The sequence below is a fragment of the Lathamus discolor genome, chromosome 5 (genome assembly GCF_037157495.1).
Source record: "Lathamus discolor isolate bLatDis1 chromosome 5, bLatDis1.hap1, whole genome shotgun sequence".
Classification (NCBI taxonomy): domain Eukaryota; kingdom Metazoa; phylum Chordata; class Aves; order Psittaciformes; family Psittacidae; genus Lathamus; species Lathamus discolor.
The window spans coordinates 23,064,384-23,091,832 of NC_088888.1; the positions used below are offsets into that span (position 1 = coordinate 23,064,384).

Genomic DNA, 27,449 nt, shown 5'->3' on the forward strand with positions numbered 1-27,449 from the left:
CATCATGCCAGGTCACTCGATGTGCCACGACAGAAAGCTCATGCTGCACATCACCTACACAGCTATAGCTTGGGAACAGAGCCACCAGCATGGGAATCCACCCTTGCTTAGCCACATAGAAGTGCATCTGTGCTGCCTACAGAGTGCACTCTCAAGCGCCACCGAACCAAGCTCCCTAAGTGGAAATGTGCACATCCTGCTCCTACGGCTATGTGTTAGAACAGAAACAAGTAACTGGACATGTTCTACGCAGGGAGTCCTCCGGAACCGTACTGCCAACATGGATATCGTCACTTGCTTACACACGTCAAACTCCATCCCTGTAAAGCCTCACTGAACAGCACTGACGATCCTCAAAACAGCTCCCAAAGTGTGAACGTCCAAATTCTGATGCTAACAATACAGTAAGAAACAGAAAGCCGGTGCTGGGCATCACGTAAACATGGTGCCTTCCGCAACAAGGACACCAACATGGCAATCCACCTCTGCTTAGCCACCTAAACATACACCTGTGTCTGACCGCACAGGGCAGCACTCTCAGACACCCCAGAAACCAGGTCCCTATGTGTGAATATCCATGCCCTGCTCCTAAGCCTCACGTCTTAGGACAGAAACAAATAGCTGGACATGTTCTACACGGAGAGCCCTCTGGAAGGGTGCCACCAACATGGATATCCTCTCTTACTTATCCCACACAGAACTCCATCCCTAAAGCCTCACGGGACACCACTATTCAGTGACCGAGACACCAGCTTCCTGAATGTGACCCTGATGCTAAGCCTAAGGTGCCAGGACAGAGAGATGGTGCTGGGCATCAGCTACAAACGGCGCTCCCTGCAACAGTGCCACCACCAGCGCAACCCACTGGGGTGTCAGCCCCCGCTCCTGTTTTGGTTTCTTTTTTCCCTTTCTTTTCTCTCCCCAGATTTTTTCCCATGTGTTTTTGTTCCACTCTTTTTAACCCCACGGTTATTTTATGCCCGCGTTTTCCCCCTTCCAGTTCCCCTCCTGCTCCCATTTTCACACACACACACACACACACACCCCCCACTTTTTAATGATTTTTCCCCACCGGTTTCTTTTTTTTCTCTCCCTCCAGAGTTCTTCGGGGATTTTTTTTCTCCCCCCTGCCCCCTCGTGTTTTTTTCGGATGTGGCTCTTGGGTTTTTTTTTGGGGGGGTGGGGGGGTTATTTGTCGGTTTTTGTTTATTTCGAAGGTTTTCTTACTTCTGCTGGAGTTTTTTCCATGTGTTTTATGTTCCACGCTTTTTCCCCCAGGTTCGTAGGTTTTTATCCCAAGGATTCCCACACGCACCATTCCCTTCCCACTTGTTTCCCCACCCCCATTTTCCCTTCTGGTTGGTGCTTTCCCCACAGTTTTCCCCCTCCACTTTTTTTCCCCATCCCCCCCCCCATTTTCCCCCCATTGGTTGGGGTTTCCCCACAAGGATGGGCATTTTTTGACACCTCCCCCTTTTTTTGACTCTTACCCTCCCTCCAGATTTCTGGCTTGCTGTTGGCTTTTAATAGGTGTTTTATCCTTGGGAGTTGCCCAGCAATTAATTAATTGACTTTGGCATTCAGCTGAAGGACATTTTTCATACCTGTGTTTAAATATTGATGCTAACAAGCCATCATACCCGTTCATAGATTTACAGATCCCTAAAGATAAGCAATAGGCATATTTTTTAATAAAGCCTAATCTTTTTGGCAAGAAGCATCGAGTCTGCCCGGTTGTGTAGCACTTGCAGCTTTTCCCTATCATTTTCCCTTCTGGTTGGTGCTTTCCCCACAGTTTTCCCCCTCCACTTTTTTTCCCCATTCCTCCCCCCCCCCCCCATTTTCCCCCATTGGTTGGGGTTTCCCCACAAGGATGGGGATTTTTTGACACCTCCCCCTTTTTTTTCCTCTTACCCTCCCTCCCCACCCCCCCGGGGTTTCATTTGATTTTGGGGGGAGTTTGTTTTTAGTGATGGCTTTGAGTGAGGAATTTTTCTGCCATTCCCCCCCCCTTTTCTTTACTGGCCCTTTTCTTCCCAAGGTGGTGTGCGGCTTGGGTGCAGGTTTTGTTTGCTTGGGTCTGGTTTTCTGTTTTTTCCATGTTCCTTTTCCTTTCCTGGATATTTTTTTTTTTCCCACCTTTTTCTGTTCAACATTTTTTAACCCCCCCGAGTTTCCCCCCCACCATTTTTTTCTCTCCACCGGTTGGGAGGGGGGGGGGGAGTCCCCCTGCCTTTTTCTCCTCCCCTCCACACTTCCCCCCCCCGGCCCCCCCTTTCCCTCCCCCACGGGGTTGGGTTTTTTGGTTGTTTTTTCTTGTTCTTGGGCTTTCTCCCTTCCCCTTCCTTTTCATTTGCTGGGTTTCCCCCAGGTTCGTGCTTTTTGTTTGTTTGGGGGTTTTTGTGGGGGGTGGTGTGGTTTTTGTGGGGTTTCTGGGATTGTGACGTTTTGCGTTTTCTTTCTGTTTCCCCCTCCCACAAAGATTTTTTGGGATTTGTTTTTTCTTTATTCCCTTTTTCCATTTTTTAAAAGTTAAAATTATTTTATTTATATTTTGCTGGAGTTTATCCATGGTTTTTATCAATGCATTTTATCCACTTCCCCCCCTTCCCCCTCGCACTTTTTTTCCCCCGTTCTGGCTGGTGCTGTTTTTCCACACAGTCCGTCCCTATCCCCCCACACCCCCCCCGGCGCTTTTCCCCCCTCTCCCTTCTCCCCACCAAATCTCCCCCTCCCCACCTTTTTTTTTTCCTCCCTGGTTGGTTGATTTCTTCCCCACGGTGTTGGGGTTTTTTTGCGCGCCCCCCTCCCCCTTTTTATTTTGGCTGGGATTTTGCTCCAAGTTGGTGTGGAATTTTGGGTGGAGTTTCTGTTTGTTTGGGTTTTGGTGGGGTTTTCCCCTTTTTTTTTCTTCTTTTTTCTGGTTTCTTTATTCCTGGATTTCCCCACACACACACACGGTTTTTTGCTCCACATTTTTTACCACACCCCCCCCCCCCCCCCCCCAGTTTTTTCCCCTTTCCAGCCCCGCTTTTTTATCTCCACCGGCTGCTGGGGGCTTTCTTTTTTCCCCGTTTCCTTCCTCCCCTTTTTTCCCCTCTCCTCCACACACCGCACCCCCCCCAACCCCCCCCCCCCCCCCGGATTGGGGTTTTTGCCTGGTTTGGTTTCCCCTTTTTGTTTCCACAGGTTAGTGGCTTTGTTTTCCTTTTTTCCTTTGGTGAGGGGCTGGGGGTGGTGCGGTTTTCGTTGGTTTTAAGGTTTTTAAGGCTTTGTGACTTTTCCCCCAAAGATTTTTTTGGGTTTTGCTTTATTCTTATTTTCTAGTTTATTAATATTTTATTTAAATTTTGCTGGATTTCATCCATATTTTTTGTTCCACTTTTTTCCACACACACACACCTCCCCCTCCCACTTTTCCCCTACCCTTTATTTTCCTTCTGGTTGGTGGGGTTTCCCACACTGCCTTTCCCCCAAACCGCTGCCCCACTTTTCTCCCCTGTCCCTTCGCCCCCCAAAACCTTTCCCGACTGGATGAGGGCTTTCCCTCAAAAAAAAAAAAAAAAAGAAGGGGGAAACGGAATTTTTGGTTAATACGGGTGCAACGTATTCAGTTTTAAACAAAGCTTTAATGCCTTTGGGGACGATTATATGATGCTAAAAGGGGCGACTGGCCAAGGTGAAAAGGCTTATTTTTGTAAACTACTAAAATATCAATTGGGAAAACAATGGGGCATCCATAAGTTTTTGTATATGCCTAACTCCCCAAAAGCTCTTTTGGGGAGAGATTTGTTAGAACACTTGGGAGCGACCATTACTTTCAAAGGAGGCGAGATCACCTTAAAAGTAAAGGACCAACAGTATATAGAGATGTTAAAAGCTTAATTTTATACAGATAAGCTCAAGGAGAGAAAACAGTCAGTCAGGATTAAACAATACCCCCTGAAGAGGGAAGATAGGGAAGGAATTTTTTCCAAATGACTGAGAATTTCCTACAGCTAGGACTGCTAAAAGAGTGCCAATCTGATTTTAACACCCCTATTTTACCTGTTTGTAAACCTTATGGGTAATACCGGGTGGTAATAGTAAATTCATACACTTTGCTAACATACTTAACATCAGAGCTAACTTGATTTACTGTTCTAGATTTGAAGGATGCTTTCTTTTGCCTCCCTCTCCACAAAGCCAGCCAGAAAATCTTTGCATTTGAATGGAAAAGCCCTAAGAGTAGGTGCAAAATCCAGCTCATGTGGATGGTGTTGCCTCAGGGATTTAAGAACAGTCCCACCCTGTTTGGAGAACAACTTTCAAAAGACTTACCCTGGGAAGCCCCACCGGAAGAAGTTACTGCAGTACATAGATGACATCCTAATAGCTACCCAGACAGAAGAGGCCTGTGTGGCCTGGACAGTATGACAGGATGGTGTAGATTGTGGATCTACCATCATGGACTAATTGTTAAGCCTCTATATGCACTACAACAAGAATCTTCAGTGACAAGAGAAGCGACTTAAGCCTTCCACCAATTAAAAACGCCTTGAGGTCGGCACCGGCCTTAGGACTCCCAGATGTGAGTAAACCATTCTTTCTTTTCTCCCAATAAGAAACAAGAAATTGCCTTAGGAATACTAGCACAGGACTTGGGCCTGTAAGCAATTGGACTCTGCAGCTGAAGGATGGCCTGGATGCCTCAGGGCCGTTGCAGCAGTTGTACTACCTTGGGGCAGAAAATGTGCTGGTGTCCCATACAGTGTCTGCAGTGCTGAAAGTGAAAGGCGGGCACTGGCTTTCCCCACAAAGGTTTCTGAAATATCAAGCCATCATGGTGGAGCAAGCCTCAGCAGAGACTACTGAGGCCACATATTCCAGTCGTCCGGATCTGAAAGATACCCCTTTAGACGACGCAGAAACCTGGTTTACTGGGAACAGCTATATCATCAGTGGAAAACGACATGCTGAAGTAATAGAATCCAGACCGTTACCCATAAACACCTCTGCACAGAAGGTGAAATTGATTGCTCTGACTAGAGCTCTGGAGCTGGCAAAAGGAAAAAACATAAATGTCTATACATGTGGAGGATTGGCTTGTCGAAAAAGGTCAAAAGGTCACGCTCCCATCAACAAGCTGAAACAAGACATCTGTGTAGAACATGGTGCAAACCTCTCATGCCAGATAATGAGGAAATGAAGGACACCGGCAAACACCAACATACTATGACCAATCACAGCCAAGGCCACTAAGTGATAAGTGCATGAGAAGGAGAATGGGGGAGGGGGGGGGGGGGGGGGGGGGGTGCACGGTGTAGCTGCAAAAATGTAGAAGCTATAAACCAATGATCTTGTAACATGTAAAAGCTATAAGCCAATGATCTCTGTATGCAAGGTATATAAGGATCCATCTGCTTAGCAATAAACTGAGACTTGTTGGTCATCATCTGATGAGCTCGTCTCCCGGCGGTTCCCACATATACAGACTCAAGATATGTATTCGGAGTTGTGCATGCACATGGTGCCGTTTGGAAGGAGAGGACTGTTGAATTCACGAGGAAAAAAAAAACATTAAACATGCACAAGAAATACTGAGACTGTTGGAAGAGGTCCAACTACCTGAGAATGTGGCAATTATGCACATCAAGGCACACCAGAAGGTGAGCTCAAAATTGGAGGAGGGAAATGAGCTGGCAGACAGAGAGGCAAAAGAAGCTGCAAAAGGTGAGATAACAATTGAAGGAGCTTTAATTCCTGATGGGAAAATTTCTCTAAAAGGTAAGCCAAACTATAATAAAGAAGATCAGAAATTAATTGTAGGTCAAGATGAAGGGTGGGCTAGTACACCACAGGGAAAGATAATTGTTCCCTCATCTTCGTTTGGTCCTTAGTAAAGAATGCACATCAAAACACACTGGGGAGTTGATATAAATATTTGATAAGCAAAATTATGCTATTATTCAACAGGTAACTCACCAGTGTGATCTCTGCCTCCAAACAAACCCCAAAAGTAATCCTAAACCCAAAATGGGTCAAATTGGGAGGGACAACAAACCAGGACAACAGAGGCAGATCAACTTTACAGAACTGCCAAGAAAAGGAGGATATAGATATTTGTTGGCACTAACGGATATCTTTTCAGATTGGCCAGAAGCCTTTCCAACTAGAACTGTGAAGGCCTGAGAAGAAACGCAATTGATACTAAGAACATATGCCTTGATACAGAATGAGGCACTTATCATTTTGAAATCCATCCAGACATTACTCAAAGGACTGTACTTGTATATTGTACTTGTATATATTGTGTATGTGTATGCTTAAGAACTGCTTGTGCTGTTGTGAGGATAATGATAATGAAATCATGACTGTTAAGGATCATTCTAGTTTTGTTTTTATAATTTTACTAAGATCACTGCGTGTGACTTTGCATATTCAGCACCAGTTATATCCCACCAACTGATAAAATCCAGACCTGATAAGAGGGGTCCAAACAGGCATCCATCATAATATGGAAGAAATAAGCAGAGTCTGCTGGTGACCTTGTGTTAGAACTCTGAAAAGAAGCAGCTGAATTGCTTCAATTTCTGTTTTTAAAGGAACGACTTACGGATGATGGGATTGATGGAGACAGTGGAGAAGATGCAGGTGAAGATGCCAATACAATGCAGGAGCCTGGATTCATGGCTTCTGCTTGGTCCTTTATCACAATGATACGCGGATTGACTCCACAACTCGTTCAAGTTGTAAAGTAGGTATGCTTTATTCAGCGCTGAGGTGCATGGGGATCGTTCCTCCAAAGCATGCACACCCAGGGTCGTTTTTCCTTTACATTTATTCCCTAACGCCTATACATATCCCCCTTCGTATTCTGTCCCCGCTTCGTATTATGATGAGCTAGAAGGTCCTTTGCGCCTGCGCAGTGCCCCCTCTGGTCATGGGCAGGGGTTGACTTTCTGTCCAGGCATTACAGCATACCTTATAATATAATACATAGGAGTCTCAGAAGACAGTCAGTTCTTCCTCACCATCTCTTCAAGATCAGGTTTATTTGCATATTGCCCATCACGATCCACATCCACGTTAATGGCTACCTGCTGTTGGCCTCACTCCTGCCTTAAGGGGAACCCATCCAGCTTGGTGTCTGTGTAAGAAAAAGGAAGAGCTGAAAAGCAATCTTTTGAATGGAACAAAAAGGTTTTTCTGCTATACCTGCTGCCTAAATACAAATGTCCAGACCCTGCTCCTAAGCCTAATGTGTTAGGAACGAAACAAAAATCTGGACGTGTTCCATAGAGGGAGCCCTCAGGAACAGTGCCACCAACAGGGATAAACTCACTTACGTACCCACCTAAAACTCCACCCGTGTGAAACTCCATCTGTGTAAATAAAGCCTCACTGGACACCACTCTCTGGTGACCGAGTCTTCAGCAGTCTATGTGCCAATGTCCAGACCCTGTTCCTAAGACTAATGTGCTAAGACAGAAACCAGGACCTGGGCATGTCCCGCAGATGGTGCATTCCAGAACAGCCCCTCCAACACGGATATCCTCACTCACTCACTCACTCACTCACTCACTCACTCACTCACTCACTCACTCACTCACTCACTCACTCACACACCTAAAAGCCCATCTCTAAATTCTCACAGGACACCACTCTCCACTGAGATGCTTTGGGGGATGCTCCGGTGACCCCCTCGCGGACACACCGGGACCGGGCACCCCCGCCGCCTCCCCGCCACTTACCGGGGCGCTGTCGGACGGGCGCACCCCGAGGGCACGGACCCGGAGCCGCCGCTCCCCAGCAGCGCTCCCAGGCGGTGCAGCCGCTCCAGGGGCTCCTTCTCCTTCCCTGTGCGCCACACGCGGCCGCTACCGCTGCGAGCGGGGCCCCCGCCGGCCCCCACCGCCCGCTCCGCTCCGGGCCGAGCGGAGCCGTCCCCTCCCTTACCCGGCCGCGGCTCCGGGCGTGCACTCCCCGCCGGTGCCCCGGCCAGCGGCTCCACCCCCGCAGCAGCACCACGGGCACCTTGCCCGACCGCTCTCCCGGTGCCGCCGCGGGCACCCCCGCAGCCGCACCGCGCACCGGCGGCTCGGGGGTCCCGACGCCGAGCGACCGGGGCCGGGCGGAGCGGGGCCTGGGGGCGGGCCGGGGAGAGGCAGGGGGCGGTGCTGCCTCGCCAGACCCAGCGGCAGCGGCTCGGCCAGCGCCGCCACGGCCGGGAGCGGCAGAGCCGAGCGGAGCGGAGCGGAGCGGCGCGGAGAGCCCCGGCGGGAGGCCCCGGGGGCTGGGGAGAAGCGGGGGGCACGGACTCGGGGAGCGGCGGAGGGAGGGCTCCGAGCCGGCGAGAGCCAGCGGGATCATGCCCCCCCCGCCCGGCCGCAGCATCCCCGCGGCCGAGCCCCCCGCTAGGAGCCTGCTCCTCCCTTGAGCCCTTTTCCCTGCGGCCTCGCCTCTGCCCGGCGTGCCCCGGGCCCCGTCCCGCCCGCTCCCCCCGGTGAGCGCCGCCCTTGCTCCTCGCGGGCAAACCGCAGGCTCGTGTCGTCCCCCCCGTCTCGTAGGGCTGGATCCAGCCTCCCCCGTGCTGCTCTCGGGGGCTGCTCCTGGGCACCGCGGCTCGGGGAGCCCTTGGGGAACCTGCAGCGTCAGTCTCGCTGGGAGGCAAACCTCTGGGCCCCGCAGCAGCCGCCCTTGTGCTCCGCAGCACGCTCGCAGCATCCTTCATCCCGCAGTTCCGTAATAAAGGGATGGCTTCGTCACATCAAGTGCTTCCTTTTATTTCAGTCCGCATGGAAAACAAGCGAGATGCCCGCCTTCCCCACACTGCGCACTATTAACACAAACCCCGCCGGCTCAACGCTCGGCACCCAGGGGAGATGCAGCTTCCCGAGGGAGAGGTCTCCTCCGCACTGGTCACTCCAGGGCTCTCGCTCCTGGAATACCCCACGGTCACCGTGGTGGCCCGGTCACGATGGGCTTCTCCACTGCAACCACAACGGCTTTGTGCTGGCGGCAGCATCGTGCCCGTGGCCATTGGGCACCCAGGGATGCTCCGGCAGTCGCCGCACGGGGACCAGCCTCTGCCCAGCCGGCTCGGGGAGGTCCCTCACGGGCTGCTCTTCCTCTGCGCCTTTCGTCCGGAGCTGGAGCGTGCGAGGGGTCACAGCTCAGCCTGGGCAACGGAACAGGGCATCACGGCCACCTACGAGCAGCGGAGAGTGACCGACGTTCGCACGTCAGGGAATCGGGGAATCCCAGCCTGCTTTGGGGTAGGAGAGTCAAAGGCAGCCAAGTGGGATGGCACAATTGACGTTGCCGATGCATTGTCTCAATCCCTTTGGCAGCAGAGTGCAGGCCAGTTTGCTGATACTCGGAGGGCCGTCCAATACACTTGGAATCGAGTGCCGCAGGGATGGAAAGGCAGCCCTACCGTCTGCCATGGGCTGATCCAGAAAGTACTGCAACAGGGTGAAGCCCCACAACACCTGCAGTACCTTACACCGACACGGTGTGACACCGTTCAGCAGCAGCAGAAGCTTTTTAGACAGGGAGGAAAATAATCCAAAGCCTTCCCAAGACCGCTTTTGCCATAGGATGGAGCAAGGTCAAGGGACCTGACCAGGAGATTCAGGTTTGGGGAATAAAGCGGCAAGACGGACGTCAGCAGATCCGCACAGACGTGATCAGCAAGGGAACAGCAATGCCTCCACCAACCAGTAAGAAACAAACACGAGCTTTCTCAGGTGTTGTGGGGTCTGGAGAATGCACATCCCAAATTACAGTCCGGTTGTGAGCTTTCTCTATCATGCGACCCGCAAGAAGAATGATTTCGAATGGGGCTTAAGAGCCTGAGGGTTTGGGTCCCTTTTCCAATTGCGTGGTCAACACCTGCTTACCTACAAAGAGAGCCCAGATGCTTGGCTTCCCTACCCTCTAATTCCAGGCTGCCAGCTCCATTATCCCAGCATCGGAGCAGCCAGGACAGGGAGCGAGAGCTTCCCTCTGGTTCTGCCTCCTCCTCTCTTTCTAGCGCTGGCCCTGCGCCGTCCTCTGTCTCTACACGAGCTGACTTTCGTGTCCAGTTCTTCTCTGTACAGGGGCAACGGATAACGGCACAGATTGGTTCTTTGGTTCAGCCCAAGTGCCTGCTACCAGGGCTGGAGTGGCCGCCAGCGTCTGCTGTCAGGGCTGGAGCAGCAGCAGTGTCTGTCACCACGGCTGGAATGGCTGGAGTGCTGTTGCTGAGGCTGCAGTAGCCGCAGTGCTGGTTGCTGGGGCTGGGGTAGAAGCACTGCCTGCTGCTTTGCCATGAGATCCAGGGACCTTTTCTCCTTGAGGGTACTGGATAGTGCTGAGCAGGGCTCGGTGGGCAAGGGGCAGGCCCCAGCACGTTGTGCTGATTTTGCCTCTCTGGTATTGCCAGGACGATGCTTTTCCCAGCCAATCACAGAATCACAGAATCCCAAGGGTTGGAAGGGACCTAAAAAGATCATCTAGTCCAACCCCCCTGCAAGAGCAGGGTAACCTACAGTACATCACACAGGAACTTGTCCAGGCGGGCCTTGAATATCTCCAGTGTAGGAGACTCCACAACCCCCCTGGGCAACCTGTTCCAGTGCTCTGTCACTCTTACAGTAAAGAAGTTCTTCCTGATGTTAACGTGGAACTTCCTATGTTCCAGTTTACACCCATTGCCCCTTGTCCTATCACTGGATATCACTGAAAAAAGCCTAGCTCCATCATCCTGACACCTACCCTTCACATATTTGTAAACATTGATGAGGTCACCCCTCAGTCTCCTCTTTTGCAAGCTAAAGAGACCCAGCTCCCTCAGCCTCTCCTCATAAGGGAGATGTTCCACTCCCTTAATCATCTTTGTGGCTCTGCGCTGGACTCCTTCAAGCAATTCCCTGTCCTTCTTGAACAGAGGGGCCCAGAACTGGACGCAATATTCCAGATGCGGCCTCACCAAGGCTGAGTAGAGGGGGAGGAGAACCTCTCTTGACCTACTAACCACTCCCTTTCTAATGCACCCTAAGATGCCATTTGCCTTCTTGGCCGCAAGAGCACATTGCTGGCTCATGGAGTAGTTCTCCTGGATTTTGCACTTGTTCAGGGGTGAAGTTCCACAGCGTTGCAGGGGCCCCTGGCCTAGGTACCTGCCCATACGATCCCACACACCCTGCTCCCGTAACTGTACAGCCTCGGGGAAAGATGTCTGGGGGTATGCTCACATCGTTGTTTACCCTTAAGCAAGACCTGAACCATACGCAGCAACACGCTGGTTCCCAGCAGAGGAGCAGGTTGGTTTCATGGGTATTCAAAGGACATTTGAAGTGTCTGAAATTCTGAAATGCTACCGTAAAGAGCCTGGTGGGGAGGTGGAAGATGTGGGGGGACGTCTCCCCCATAGGTTGGTCCTCCGAGGAGAAAAAGCAGGAGGTACAGTTATTAATAGTTCCCACAACGTGGATTGCAAAGTCCAGGGGGGATGACAATGCTGAGAGCACAGACCAGATTGACAGTGTCTAGTACAAAGATGCCAGCACTATTCTTAATATCAAGACACAAACACGGCTCTTTAAACCATAAGATTTATTATCACTATAAACATCGAGAATGTTATAAATAACAATAAATTTATTAATAAAGCTATAAATAACATACAAATTTATGAATAGAGCTATAAAGAACAATTTTATAAAGAAAGCTATAAAACCCCTACGAATTTGTGAAGAAAGATATAAATAACAATAAATTTATTAAGAAAGCTATAAAAAACATACAAATTTGCAAAGAAAGATACAAATAACAATAAATTTATTAAGAAAGCAATAAAAAACATACAAATTTGTGAAGATATAAATAACATACAAATTTATGAATAGAGCTGTAAATAACAGTAAATTTATTAAGGAAGCTATAAATAACATACAAATTTTTGAATAGAGCTGTAAATAACAATAAATTTATTAATAAAGCAATAACAAATTTATGAACAGAGCTATAAGTAACAATAAATTTACTAATAAAACTATAAATAACCCATAAATTTATTAATAAAGCTATACATAACATCCAAATTTATGAATATAGCTATAACAATAATTTATTAAGAAAGCTATAAAAACAAATTTATGAATAGAGCTGTAAATAACAATAAATTTATTAAGAAACTATAAATAACATACAGATTTGTGAAGAAAACTATAAATAACAATAAATTTATTAATAAAGATATAAATAACAAATTTTTGAATAGAGCTATATATAACAATAAATTTATTAATAAAGCTATAACATACAAATTTATGAACACAGCTATAAGCAACAATACATTTACTAATAAAGCTATAAATAACATAAATTTATTAAGATATAAATAACATACGAATTTATGAAGAGCTTTAAATAACAAGAAATTTATTAAAAAAGCTATAAATAACATACTAATTTATGAATAGTGCTATAAAGAACAATAAATTTATTAAGAAAGCTATAAAAAACATACAAATTTGTGAAGAAAGATATAAATAACAATAAATTTAATAAAGCTATAAATAACATACAAATTTATGAATCGAGCTATAAATAACAATAAATTTATTAATAAAGCTATAAATAACATATAAATTTATGAATCGTGCTATAAATAACAATTTATTAATAAAGCTATGAATAACATACAGATTTATGAATCAAGCTATAAATAACAATGAATTTATTAAAGCTATAAAATACAAATTTATTAATAGAGCCATAAAAAACATATAAATTTGTGAAGAAAGCTATAATGATAAATTTACTAATGAATCTATAAATAACATACAAATTTGTGAAGAAAGCTGTAAATAACATTTATTAATAAAGCTATAAGTAACATTCAAATTTATGGACAGAGGTATAAATAACAATAAATTTATTAATAAAGCTATAAACAACACAGACATGAATAAAGCTATTAATAAAATACACATTTATTAATAAAGCTATAAATAACATAAATTTATAAAGATATAATTTACAAAATTCTGAATAAAGTTATAAATAACGTATAAATTTATTAATAAAGCTATAAATAGCATATAAATTTATGAATCGTGCTATAAATATAAATTTCTTAATAACACTATAAATAACTTAATTTATTAATAAAGCTATAAAGACCACAGAAATCTATTAATAAAGCTATGAATAAAATACATATTTATTAATAAAGCTATAAATAACATAAGGATATAATTTACAAAATTATGAATAAAGTTATAAATAACATATAAATTTATTAATAAAGCTAAAAATAGCAAATTTATGAATAACACTATAAATAACATAAATTTATTAATAAAGCTAAAAAGAACACAGAAATCTATTAATAAAGCTATGAATAAAATACACATTAATAAAGCTGTAACATAAAGATATAATTTACAAAATTATGAATAAAGTTATAAATAACGTATAAATTTATTAATGAAGCTAAAAATAGCAAATTTATGAATAACACTATAAATAACATAAATTTATTAATAAAGCTATAAACAACACAGAAATTTATGAATAAAGCTATGACTAAAATACACATTTATTAATAAAGCTATAAATAACATATAAATTTATAAAGATAATTTACAAAATTATGAAAAGTTATAAATAACGTATAAATTTATTAATAAAGCTAAAAATAGCAAATTTATGAATAACACTATAAATAACATAAATTTATTAATAAAGCTAAAAAGAACACAGAAATCTATTAATAAAGCTATGAATAAAATACACATTAATAAAGCTATAAATAACATAAATAAGGATATAATTTAAAAAATTATGAATAAAGTTATAAATAACGTATAAATTTATTAATAAAGCTAAAAATAGCAAATTTATGAATAACACTATAAATAACATAAATTTATTAATAAAGCTAAAAAGAACACAGAAATCTATTAATAAAGCTATGAATAAAATACACATTAATAAAGCTGTAACATATAAAGATATAATTTACAAAATTATGAATAAAGTTATAAATAACGTATAAATTTATTAATGAAGCTAAAAATAGCAAATTTATGAATAACACTATAAATAACATAAATTTATTAATAAAGCTATAAACAACACAGAAATTTATGAATAAAGCTATGACTAAAATACACATTTATTAATAAAGCTATAAATAACATATAAATTTATAAAGATATAATTTACAAAATTATGAATAAAGTTATAAATAACGTATAAATTTATTAATAAATCTAAAAAATAGCATACAAATTTATGAATAATGCTATAAATAACAATAAATTTATTAATAAAGCTATAAAGAACACAGAAATCTATTAATAAAGCTATGAATAAAATACACATTTATTAATAAAGCTATAAATAACATAAATAAGGATATAATTTAAAAAAATATGAATAAACTTATAAATAATGTATAAATTTATTAATAAAGCTAAAAATAGCAAATTTATGAATAACACTATAAATAACATAAATTTATTAATAAAGCTAAAAAGAACACAGAAATCTATTAATAAAGCTATGAATAAAATACACATCAATAAAGCTGTAAAATATAAAGATATAATTTACAAAATTATGAATAAAGTTATAAATAACGTATAAATTTATTAATGAAGCTAAAAATAGCAAATTTATGAATAACACTATAAATAACATAAATTTATTAATAAAGCTATAAACAACACAGAAATTTATGAATAAAGCTATGACTAAAATACACATTTATTAATAAAGCTATAAATAACATATAAATTTATAAAGATATAATTTACAAAATTATGAATAAAGTTATAAATAACGTATAAATTTATTAATAAATCTAAAAAATAGCATACAAATTTATGAATAATGCTATAAATAACAATAAATTTATTAATAAAGCTATAAAGAACACAGAAATCTATTAATAAAGCTATGAATAAAATACACATTTATTAATAAAGCTATAAATAACATAAATAAGGATATAATTTAAAAAAATATGAATAAACTTATAAATAATGTATAAATTTATTAATAAAGCTAAAAATAGCAAATTTATGAATAACACTATAAATAACATAAATTTATTAATAAAGCTAAAAAGAACAGAGAAATCTATTAATAAAGCTATGAATAAAATACACATCAATAAAGCTGTAAAATATAAAGATATAATTTACAAAATTATGAATAAAGTTATAAATAACGTATAAATTTATTAATAAAGCTAAAAATAGCAAATTTATGAATAACACTATAAATAACATAAATTTATTAATAAAGCTATAAACAACACCGAAATTTATGAATAAAGCTATGACTAAAATACACATTTATTAATAAAGCTATAAATAACATATAAATTTATAAAGATATAATTTACAAAATTACGAATAAAGTTATAAATAACGTATAAATTTATTAATAAAGCTAAAAATAGCAAATTTATGAATAACACTATAAATAACATAAATTTATTAATAAAGCTATAAACAACACATGAATTTTTTAATAAAGCCATAAATAACATACAAATGTATGAATAAAGCTATAAATAACAAATTTATAAATAAAGCTAAAAATAACAAATCTGTAAATAATATACAAATTTATGAATAAAGCTATAAATAATGTCTAAGTTTATTAATAAAGCTTAAAATAACAAATTTATGAATAACCCTATAATATAAATTTATTAATAAAGCGATAAATAATGTATAAATTTATTGATAAAGCTTAAAATAAAATATTTATGAATAACCCTATAAATAATATAAATTTATTAATAAAGCTATTAATAACACATTTTTAATAAAGCCATAAATACCATACACATATATGAATAAAGCTATGAATAACCTACAAATTTATGAATAATGCTATGAATAACATATAAATTTATGAATAAAGCTATAAATAACAAATTTATGAATGAAGCTATAAATAACATACACATTAGTGAAGCTATTAATAACATACAGATTTATGAATAATGCTATAAATAAGATAAAAAATTATGAGTAAAACCAGAAATACCATAAAAATTTATGAATAAAGCTATAACAAATTTATGAATGCAGCTATAAATAACATAGAAATTTATAAATAAAGCTAAAGATAACAAATCGATAAATAACATAAAAAATAATAAAGCTATAAATTACAAATTTATGAATGAAGCTATAAATAACATACAAATTTATGAAGCTATCAATAAGATAAAAAATTATTAATAATGCTATAAATAACATACAGATTTATGAATAATGCTATAAATAACACATAAATTTATGAATAAAGCTATAAATAATGTATACGTTTATTACTAAAGCTTAAAATAACAAATTTATGAATAACCCTATACTATAAATTTATTAATAAAGCTATAAATAAAGTATAAATTTATTGATAAAGCTTAAAATAAAATATTTATGAATAACCCTATAAATAATATAAATTTATTAATAAAGCTATTAATAACACATTTTTTAATAAAGCCATAAATACCATACACATATATGAATAAAGCTATGAATAACCTACAAATTTATGAATAATGCTATAAATAACATAAAAATTTATGAGTAAAGCCAGAAATACCATAAAAATTTATGAATAAAGCTATAACAAATTTATGAATGCAGCTATAAATAACATATAAATGTATAAATAAAGCTAAAGATAACAAATCTATAAATAACATAAAAAAATTAATAAAGCTATAAATTACAAATTTATGAATGAAGCTATAAATTACATACAAATTTATGAAGCTATCAATAAGATAAAAAATTATGAATAATGCTATAAATAACATACAGATTTATGAATAATGCTATAAATAACACATAAATTTATGAATAAAGCTATAAATAACATACGAATTTAGGAATAAAGCTATCAATAACACACAAGTTGATGAATAAAGCTATAAACAACACACAAACTGATGAATAAAGCCATCAGTAACACACGAATTGATGACTAAAGCTATCAGTAACTTCAAAGTCCGGAAACAGAAGAGGCGTGACCCTGAACCCAGGCCCCAGTTCCGTGCCCAGCACTGCTGCCGCACTCGCAGGAGGGAACCAGCCGGCAGCTGCTCCACGTGTTCACCGCTCCTCACTCTGGCGTCTTCCTCCAGAAGCAGCCCCGCTTACAGGCTCCACCTTCCGGCTCGTGGGGGTCTAGGAAGCAAACGACACCCAGGAAGCATCAGGCCTTGCCTACGGCTCACCTGGCAGCACGCGCAGCAACTGTGCTGCCATCGGGGACAGTCCGACCTGGCCAAAGGCGGCCTGCCACTTGGGAATCTGAGGGTGCTTTTCTCCTGTGTTTCAGCACACGTACCAGCAGGCTGCTCTGAAACGTCTTTAGTGAGCTGAGCCAGAAAGGTTGGACTCGTGCACTCACTTTGGCAGCGTGCGGGGCTTTTCCCCTCTTACTTCAACGGTCACCTCATTCGTCAGTGCTCCCTTTGTGGCACTCTCACCCTCCAGCAAACATACCCGCAGCCTGCATCTCAGTGCCGTGCAGGGCTCTGACACAACTCCCGCAGCTTCAGCTTTTACTGACTGATAGAATTTATTCCCTTCTCCCCCCAGGAGTCCTCGGCACCAGCTTATCTATAGAAGCCTGTCGGGAGGTACGCTAAGAGCTCGTACGAGTGTAATGGTTGAACTGAAGGCCCGGTGAGGTACTTACACTGCAGACAGTAACTCAGCTCTTGTGATCTCCCCTTCCTGGAAGAGTTTCAGAGCAGCTGTCTTGGCCACCTCTAACAAACGCAGGATCTCTTACCAGGGACTTACCCTGCTGTGAGCTCTGTCTTCTCTTCCTGCACTGACGTTTTGCAGGGGATCCTGGCTCTTCTGCAGCTTTCTTCGCCGCCTCGGTTCCTGATGGCAGCTCTCTCTCTTCCGTCAGAGATCCGCATTCTACACTCGCATTCTCCTTTGAATAAACACACCAAAACCGAAATAAACCCAAAGATCACGCGATAGCTTCCCAGGGAGTTTTACCTCCATTTAGCACTTATGTGCTCTGCACTGAACAGTGCTTCCACAACAGCCATTTCGGACTGGTGAGCTGGGGTGGGATCCAGTCCTTCTCCCCGTTCTTCAGGGGCTCCCTGTGTGGTCACAGAGTCTTGCGCCGTTTCAGCAGCAGCGGCGCTTTCTATGGCCGCATTGAGGTAGCTTTCAAGCAGCTCTCCATCCCAGCTTTCCGCAGGCTCCGGTGTCACCACATCAGCGCTGCGTGATGCACACATCTCATTGAAAATCTCAAACACATCTTGGTAACTGAATTCCGGCAACTTCTCCTCGCCCTCAGATGCATGATGTGCCCCATCAGAGGGCGGGCATTCAGCTGCAGAAGGTGGCTGCACGTCAGGACTCTGCGAGAAACAAAATACAGGGAATTGCTAGATCCAAAAATCACAACCATTTTCAGTCAGGGCTGACAGATTTTCCCACTTCTGAGGACCGTGCAAGTGCTTACTGATGATGAGGACACAAGCAGGGCAGGATGATCAAGGCTGTAGCTGGCTGCATCCCTCAGCAGGACCTCGGGGAAGTGCCTGCCCCAGAGCACACACGAGGTAAACTGATTCTTGGCCAGAGCTCAGTGAGATCCACAGCCAAAGCACTGTCTTCTGTACCACCCGCACAGCCCCTGCCACCCTGCTCCCGGAGAAGTGATCGAGGCTACACTAAGGCTCGGAAATCTCAAGCCCGTTTGATCCCTTCTGCACACTGCTCCTGTTGTCCTGCTCAGAGGCAGTCAGGCACTGACCTGGCACCACTGGCTTACACCCCTGCTTGCCTTTGGACTGCTCACACGCAGGGGACCTTCCACCAACCTCTGCCCAGATGCACCAGCACCTTTTGACCGGCAGTTCCCTGCCTGCGGCTGCACAATCCAAGCAACCGCTAACCAGGAAGTGGTTAACCAGGAAGCTACCAGGCCACTTACTGGTTAAGTAACCAGCCCATCTCTTCTGACTCTCCGTGGGACTTGCTTCTCCAAGGAAGACCCTTTCGACCGTGTATTTCTATCACCTTTCAATCTAGACACACCGCCACCCCCTGACGACTCCTTTGGGACCATGTGCTATCCCAGACACTGATCTCAGCCTTCTGACATCGGAACTGATGTGACTGTGACTTCCCATCACTCACACTGATCCTCATGTGCTGGAGGGAAAAGCAGCTCACGATGGAAGAGAGAGGACAAGGATGCACCGCGTGGAAAATAAACACCAGCCTATCGATGGCACGACTGGCTGTTGGCTATTTCTAGCCTCACAGCAACGTTACCCTGGCCATAACCTCCCCAGCTTGGGTAAGCTCATATTAAAACAGGAAAACACGCAAAAAGGACAAAAGGTCGGTATTTGCAAGACAAGAAACTGGACGATCAGGCTTGCACAGGTCAACCCTTTTTCAGCACACACCAGCAGAGCTTGCTTTGCTTATCCCCTGTGAGGAAAAAAAGTAACTCCATGCTGCTGGAATGCGAAAGGAAGCCCTGGCATGTTTACTGAGGCTCTTTTGGTATTGCATAAGGCAGGCCACCCAGTGAGGGGCAATTTCCACCAGAATTCTAGAAAGCCTTGACAGGAAGCACTGGAGCTCTCCTAGATAGGGTATCTCTGAGCTGGGGCCAATTCCAAAAGTCAGCTTGGTTCTTCTCATGCATCCAATGAAACTCAGGACTGCCACAAGCTGTCTGGGGCACAGAAGTGGAGCTGATTCCCAGTATCATAACATTAAAGAATCCCATTTTGTGTAGGCAAGGGCTTTCTTCAAAGACAAACGGAGACTCAGGAACTAAAGCGAATTATGGTGAAGTCAAACATAACACTTTTACGGGAAAAAACCCTCCGCCGATGAGGACACCCGCTATGCCGCTGCCCTGAAACCTTACCTGCATTACAGCACCGCCCCTTTCGTGTTTCAAAGCGGTGCTTTGGAATGGGCATTGGCAAACCACGTTACTTTCCCTTTCCAAAGCAGAGCAGTCCCAAAGTCGTCTCCTTCCTGCCGCAAGCCCAGAACCCTGCGGTCCATGCACGGGGTCTCCTCCCTTCCCCCTGCTCTCTGTGCGCTGCACTCACCTGCACAAAGCCGCAGTCGGTGGACGCCGCAGCACTGGCGCTAACAGTCAGAGGCCCTCCCTGGGCAGGGGGCAAACACTGCAGGGTGGCTGCAAAATTCAAACACAGGGATCAGACTGACAGAACCGGTGCCCAGTGCACACAGTTCTGTTGCTTACTTGCATTAAACACTGCAGTAACCACTCCGTAAGATAACTCCCTGAAATGGATTATGACCTCCCCACTGACTGAGAGACTGAGCTCTCCACCTTAAAACATATTTCTTGACTGTCTCAACACACCACACCACAGAAAGGGGACTCACACAGGAAGGGCCTGCATGTTCACACACACACTGGAATGAAAACGGGATCTTATTCCAAAAAGCAGCTCCGCAGATGAAGCAGTTTCTGCGGGTCTCAGGTTTTGGTGACACGCAGAGAGAACGTACAAGGAAAGGCACTGCTGGCAGGACAGACAATCTTTAAAATTTGCAGTCCTTCCGGGCGAGAGAGAAATACTTGATGAGATCAAATCTAGGCCCATGTTCACAGGAATTAAATGGTACGAGTGTGACTTGAGACGGCCACGTGATCAGACCCGTTTCTTTGCAATGCCTGACACCTCCGCGGGATTCCTCACGAGACAGTTGCTACGATAACCGATACGGATTTGAGTACCTAAACCTAGTGCCCTTTGTCATACGAAATCTGTGAACTTTTGTCCAGTTTGGAGCAACATACACAAGAGCTAAACAACATGGAGCGAGCTAGTGGACATCCTTCCACAGCAGCGCGAGACACGTGTCTGACTCCTGTTACTTCAAAAGCTCATGTTCAGCAACCTTAGGGTGAAATCTGGACATCTTTCAGAAGAACAGTCTGTGGCCTGCAAACATATTACAGTTCTGTGCAGTGCCAAAAATCTAAGGATACCTGGGCTTCACTCCCTGGGAACGCCAAAGGACGTGGACAAACCCAAGAAAACCACCAAAGAAACTTAAAGGGCTACTGTAAAAACAGTGCAAGAGAGCAAAGGAGAGATTGGCTGTAACCTGCTGGAGTCATCCTAAGGAAACAAACACGCAGTACAAAGAGCCTAGTTTCTAAGAGAAGAAAAGGAAAAACCCAAAGGGAAAAAGTGCTTGTGAAACAGGAGGCAAGTGTAAAACAGAATGTCCAGATCACAGGCTATAAGAAGCCACAAGTAAAGTAGAAATTGCACAACTCTTGCACTTCGTAGAGCTTACAGTGAAAGCAGCTCGTGAATCAAACGCGCTGTAATGCCTGTGCATCAAGGGGAGGAGAGCAAACATAACCGTGTAGCAGCCCAGACTGGTGACCAGTTCTGAACGGGTCTCAAGTGCAGAATGGTGCACAGAAAGAAAGGTTTGCACTCACAACACCTTTTCTTGGGTTTTTTTGCCAGCTGCAGCAGTGCCTGATCTAACAGCAAGAAAAACTGCACCTGTGGAAACCCCACTGATGAGCTCAGCCGGCAAAGGGAAAGGGGCCAATTCATTTGTAGTACTTCAAGTCTTCCAGGCGAATCAGGATTCCACACACACCTGCTTCACCCACACACTGTTGTCCTTCCCTGCTCATTGCAGAGAAGGCGTTTCTAAGCTCTTCTGTCTCTGATACAGTTCACCTCATCAGAGCCAGAAGAAAGGAGCAGCTAAAGCACATTCTGTCACCGGCTGGTAGCAAGTAACGGACAGGGAGCACACATCTCACTGCAAGCACGCACGTCAGGTACACACACAGTGACAGAGCACTGGGGAAAAACATTTCATGCATCACTTTGCGGTAACTTCCCGAGCAGCAAGGGGAGAACTTTTGCCGTACGTGTTGGATCCGGGCCTGGCAAGCACTGCCCTGGAGACGCGCAGCTGCCGGGTTCTGGAAGGGAAGCAGCAGCTGGAGCCCCTCGCTGAAGCGGCAGAAGCGAGAACACGGTGTGGAGGGTGTACGTGACCTCGGTGGAACACCGGTGGAGGACGGGAAAGGGAGCCCCTGGGCCTGGGAAAGCTGCGGAAGCCCCGTGCCCTGGCAGCGACCCAACAGAACCCTGCCACGGTCTGGAAGGGACTGGGCGCTGCTGGGAAGTCGTTGCCTGGAAAGCAGGGGGGTACAGGCAGGAGGCCGCTCTGTTGGAGTAAGGGAAGAAGCTGGCTGGACGGCAAGGTTGAGGAGCCTGTCCTGCAGTCACCAGTCCTGCAAAACAAAGGGAAACGAGGACTAAGGGAAGGAGTTTTCACTAGCCCTGAAAGGCAGGATGAGGAGCCAAGGCTCCACGACATTCCCTGGGAAGACCACCTTTGCTCCAATGCTCTTAATCCAACAACAGACTCTATTCTTACACCTAAACATACAGTAACTGCTGTAGCAGTACCACCTGAACACACAGGAACATCAGTGCTGTGCCAACACACAGTCATCTCTGGAGCCTTCAGTCTCCTGAAGCCCTCAGGAGCAAGGGATCGCTACCTAGAAATGTGCTGTTGTAAATCAAAACGGGCAGGAGCTGACTAAACGGGCACGAGTCATTTAGGAAGTGCTGTGCGTTACAGCAGGCAGCGAGTTGAAATGAAAGGGGAATCGTTAAGCAGGGCTCTACCAAGCTCCAGCGCTGACAGCACACGGGCAGCCAAGGCAAGGGCAACGTCCAAATCCTAAACGAGACTCTGAGAGCCCCTCATCACAAGTCTGTCAGTTTGTCAAGGAAAACAAACCCAGAGCCAGCTTTTTTCCAGGTAGCTCACCCGGTTCAGTTACTGTTTCACGAAGCGGTACCTGCCCTCAGAGCGTTACCCATCGCTTCACGCAGATTTAACGACAGCTTTTGGAGCAACCCCTCAAGGAGAAGTAGCGTTCACCTGGCAGGGCCGTGCCCGCTCCACAGAGACGGGGTGAGGGTGCTCTTACTGCAGCCCCCGACAGAGGCCCTCTCGCAGCAGACTGAAGCACACGCGAACCCCGCTCCCCGTGCCTGCTGGCAGCACATCTCCCTGCGCCAACAGCAACGGCTTTCCCGCAGCGGCGGCGCTGAGCGGCCGCCAGCAAGGTCCGGCAGCCCTGCTCCCTGCGGGGGTGGCGCTCTACGAAGCCCCCAGCCCCCAGTGCTTCTCGGCCCGCAGCCCGGGGCCACCCCAGCTCACCGGGCCTGGCAGCCTCGCCGAGCGTCGAGGGCGGGCGCTGGGAGCGCTGGGGCGGGCGGCTGGGCAGCTCCGGGCCGGCCGCCAGCTTCGCCTTGTTGGCCCTCGTCAGGCGCTTGAGGCGCACGAGGAGCTCGGGGCGGGTCGCGGCGGAAATGGGGGCTGTGGAAGTGCAGCAGGGGCCCGGCGGAGCTGCCGCCGTCGCCCCCCGCCGGGTCCTGCAGGGGCCCGGGCCCCGGCCCCGGCCCCAGCTTGCGGAACCCGTACAGGTTCAGCTGCCGGATGAAGCTGGCGAAGTTCCTGGTCTTGAAGAAGTCGGCGCCCAGCGCCGCCCCCTCGCCGGCCGGCTCCGCGCCCAGCAGCTCTCGCTCGAAGAGCCGCCGGTCGATGAGCAGCCCCTCGCCACGGGCATCCCAGCGCACGGAGCCGCAGCGCGGGCTGTTCACCAGCTGCCAGAGCTTGGCCGGGAAGTGGCTGGGGTTGACAGCGCCGGGCAGCCGCTGGCCCTCCATGGCGCTCCCCGACAACGGACGCCCCGGCCGCTCGCGCTCCACCGGCCGCCGGGCAACGCCCGGCCCCATCGGCCCGCGCTGGGGGAGCGACACCGGCCCGCGGCCGGCTTCAGCCCGCGCTGCCCGCCGGGGCCGGCCCCGCCACCCCCTCGCCTCGGCACGGCCGCACCCGCAGCCCCGCCAGAGCCCGCCGGGCCCGCGGCGGCTCCCCGCTCCCCCAGCCCCGCCGCTGCCCTCGCCCGCTCCCCGCTCCCTCAGCCCCAACAACGGAACCATGACAAGAACTTAAAAACCCGACCTGCAGCAACGAGAGGAAAGCTCAAACCTCGTCGCTGCGAACAGCTCTCCAGCAAACTGCTCCTCTAGAGCTGGGCAGGGAACGGGGAACACGAACCAGCAGCGATGCACAATGCTCAGCACCCCATCAGCGATCCCCAGCCGGACCCGAGCGGCCATCTGCGCCTTCCGGGTGTCTCCCCCCAGTGTCTGTACCAGGTGTCCTGGCTCTGCTTCCTCGTGGCTTCCCGTGCCCTCCCTCACTGGCAGAGCAGGAGAGACTGGAAAGCCCTTGCTCAGCCGAAGTGCTACTGAGCAACAGCTAAAACATCGGTGCGCTGCCAGCGTGATTCCCGGAACCAAGCCGGAACACGGCACTGCGCCAGCCACAGCGAAGAGAATCGGTTCTAGCCCAGCCAAAACCAGGACAGTATCCACCCCTTATTCCGTACCATTCCCATCATGCCAGGTCACTCGATGTGCCACGACAGAAAGCTCATGCTGCACATCACCTACACAGCTATAGCTTGGGAACAGAGCCACCAGCATGGGAATCCACCCTTGCTTAGCCACACAGAAGTGCATCTGTGCTGCCTACAGAGTGCACTCTCAAGCCCCACCGAACCAAGCTCCCTAAGTGGAAATGTGCACATCCTGCTCCTATGGCTATGTGTTAGAACAGAAACAAGTAACTGGACATGTTCTACACAGGGAGTCCTCCGAACCGTGCTGCCAACATGGATATCGTCACTTGCTTACACACGTCAAACTCCATCCCTGTAAAGCCTCACTGAACAGCACTGACGATCCTCAAAACAGCTCCCAAAGTGTGAACGTCCAAATTCTGATGCTAACAATACAGTAAGAAACAGAAAGCTGGTGCTGGGCATCACGTAAACATGGTGCCTTCCGCAACAAGGACACCAACATGGCAATCCACCTCTGCTTAGCCACCTAAACGTACACCTGTGTCTGACCGCACAGAGCAGCACTCTCAGACACCCCAGAAACCAGGTCCCTATGTGTGAATATCCATGCCCTGCTCCTAAGCCTCACGTCTTAGGACAGAAACAAATAGCTGGACATGTTCTACACGGAGAGCCCTCTGGAAGGGTGCCACCAACATGGATATCCTCTCTTACTTATCCCATACAGAACTCCATCCCTAAAGCCTCACGGGACACCACTATTCAGTGACCGAGACACCAGCTTCCTGAATGTGACCCTGATGCTAAGCCTAAGGTGCCAGGACAGAGAGATGGTGCTGGGCATCAGCTACAAACGGCGCTCCCTGCAACAGTGCCACCACCAGCGCAACCCACTGGGGTGTCAGCCCCCGCTCCTGTTTTGGTTTCTTTTTTCCCTTTCTTTTCTCTCCCCAGATTTTTTCCCATGTGTTTTTGTTCCACTCTTTTTAACCCCACGGTTATTTTATGCCCGCGTTTTCCCCCTTCCAGTTCCCCTCCTGCTCCCATTTTCACACACACACACACACACACACACACACACACACACACACACACACTTTTTTTAATGATTTTTCCCCACCGGTTTCTTTTTTTTCTCTCCCTCCAGAGTTCTTCGGGGATTTTTTTTCTCCCCCCTTGCCCCCTCGTGTTTTTTTCGGATGTGGCTCTTGGGTTTTTTTTTTGGGGGGTTGGGGGGGTTATTTGTCGGTTTTTGTTTATTTCGAAGGTTTTCTTACTTCTGCTGGAGTTTTTTCCATGTGTTTTATGTTCCACGCTTTTTTGCCCTACTTCCCCACCCCCATCCCCCCCATTTTCCTCCCTCCCCCTTTCTCTCTCCCACTGTTTCCCCCAGGTTCGTAGGTTTTTATCCCAAGGATTCCCACACGCACCATTCCCTTCCCACTTGTTTCCCCACCCCCATTTTCCCTTCTGGTTGGTGCTTTCCCCACAGTTTTCCCCCTCCACTTTTTTTCCCCATCCCCCCCCCCCATTTTCCCCCCATTGGTTGGGGTTTCCCCACAAGGATGGGCATTTTTTGACACCTCCCCCTTTTTTTGACTCTTACCCTCCCTCCAGATTTCTGGCTTGCTGTTGGCTTTTAATAGGTGTTTTATCCTTGGGAGTTGCCCAGCAATTAATTAATTGACTTTGGCATTCAGCTGAAGGACATTTTTCATACCTGTGTTTAAATATTGATGTTAACAAGCCATCATACCCGTTCATAGATTTACAGATCCCTAAAGATAAGCAATAGGCATATTTTTTAATAAAGCCTAATCTTTTTGGCAAGAAGCATCGAGTCTGCCCGGTTGTGTAGCACTTGCAGCTTTTCCCTATCATTTTCCCTTCTGGTTGGTGCTTTCCCCACAGTTTTCCCCCTCCACTTTTTTTCCCCATTCCCCCCCCCCCCATTTTCCCCCCATTGGTTGGGGTTTCCCCACAAGGATGGGTGATTTTTGACACCTCCCCCTTTTTTTTCCTCTTACCCTCCCTCCCCACCCCCCCGGGGTTTCATTTGATTTTGGGGGGAGTTTGTTTTTAGTGATGGCTTTGAGTGAGGAATTTTTCTGCCATTCCCCCCCCTTTTCTTTACTGGCCCTTTTCTTCCCAAGGTGGTGTGCGGCTTGGGTGCAGGTTTTGTTTGCTTGGGTCTGGTTTTCTGTTTTTTCCATGTTCCTTTTCCTTTCCTGGATTTTTTTTTTCCCCACCTTTTTTTGTTCAACATTTTTTAACCCCCCCCGAGTTTCCCCCCCACCATTTTTTTCTCTCCACCGGTTGGGAGGGGCGGGGGAGTCCCCCTGCCTTTTTCTCCTCCCCTCCACACTTCCCCCCCCCCGGCCCCCCCTTTCCCTCCCCCACGGGGTTGGGTTTTTTAGTTGGTTTTTTTTGTTCTTGGGGCTTTCTCCCTTCCCCTTCCTTTTCATTTGCTGGGTTTCCCCCAGGTTCGTGCTTTTTGTTTGTTTGGGGGTTTTTGTGAGGGGTGGTGTGGTTTTTGTGGGGTTTCTGGGATTGTGACGTTTTGCGTTTTCTTTCTGTTTCCCCCTCCCACAAAGATTTTTTGGGATTTGTTTTTTCTTTATTCCCTTTTTCCATTTTTTAAAAGTTAAAATTATTTTATTTATATTTTGCTGGAGTTTATCCATGGTTTTTATCAATGCATTTTATCCACTTCCCCCCCTTCCCCCTCGCACTTTTTTTCCCCCGTTCTGGCTGGTGCTGTTTTTCCACACAGTCCGTCCCTATCCCCCCACACCCCCCCCGGCGCTTTTCCCCCCTCTCCCTTCTCCCCACCAAATCTCCCCCTCCCCACCTTTTTTTTTTCCTCCCTGGTTGGTTGATTTCTTCCCCACGGTGTTGGGGTTTTTTTGCGCGCCCCCCTCCCCCTTTTTATTTTGGCTGGGACTTTGCTCCAAGTTGGTGTGGAATTTTGG

The 27,449-nt window shown here is 45.6% G+C and overlaps 1 protein-coding gene across 1 annotated transcript in view; it reads left to right on the forward strand.

The window, feature by feature from the left end:
* LOC136014912 (U6 snRNA-associated Sm-like protein LSm5) overlaps positions 1–27,449 on the forward strand; it is a 259,793-nt gene that overhangs the window by 53,203 nt on the left and 179,141 nt on the right. The gene's annotated exons all lie outside the window — the stretch shown is intronic.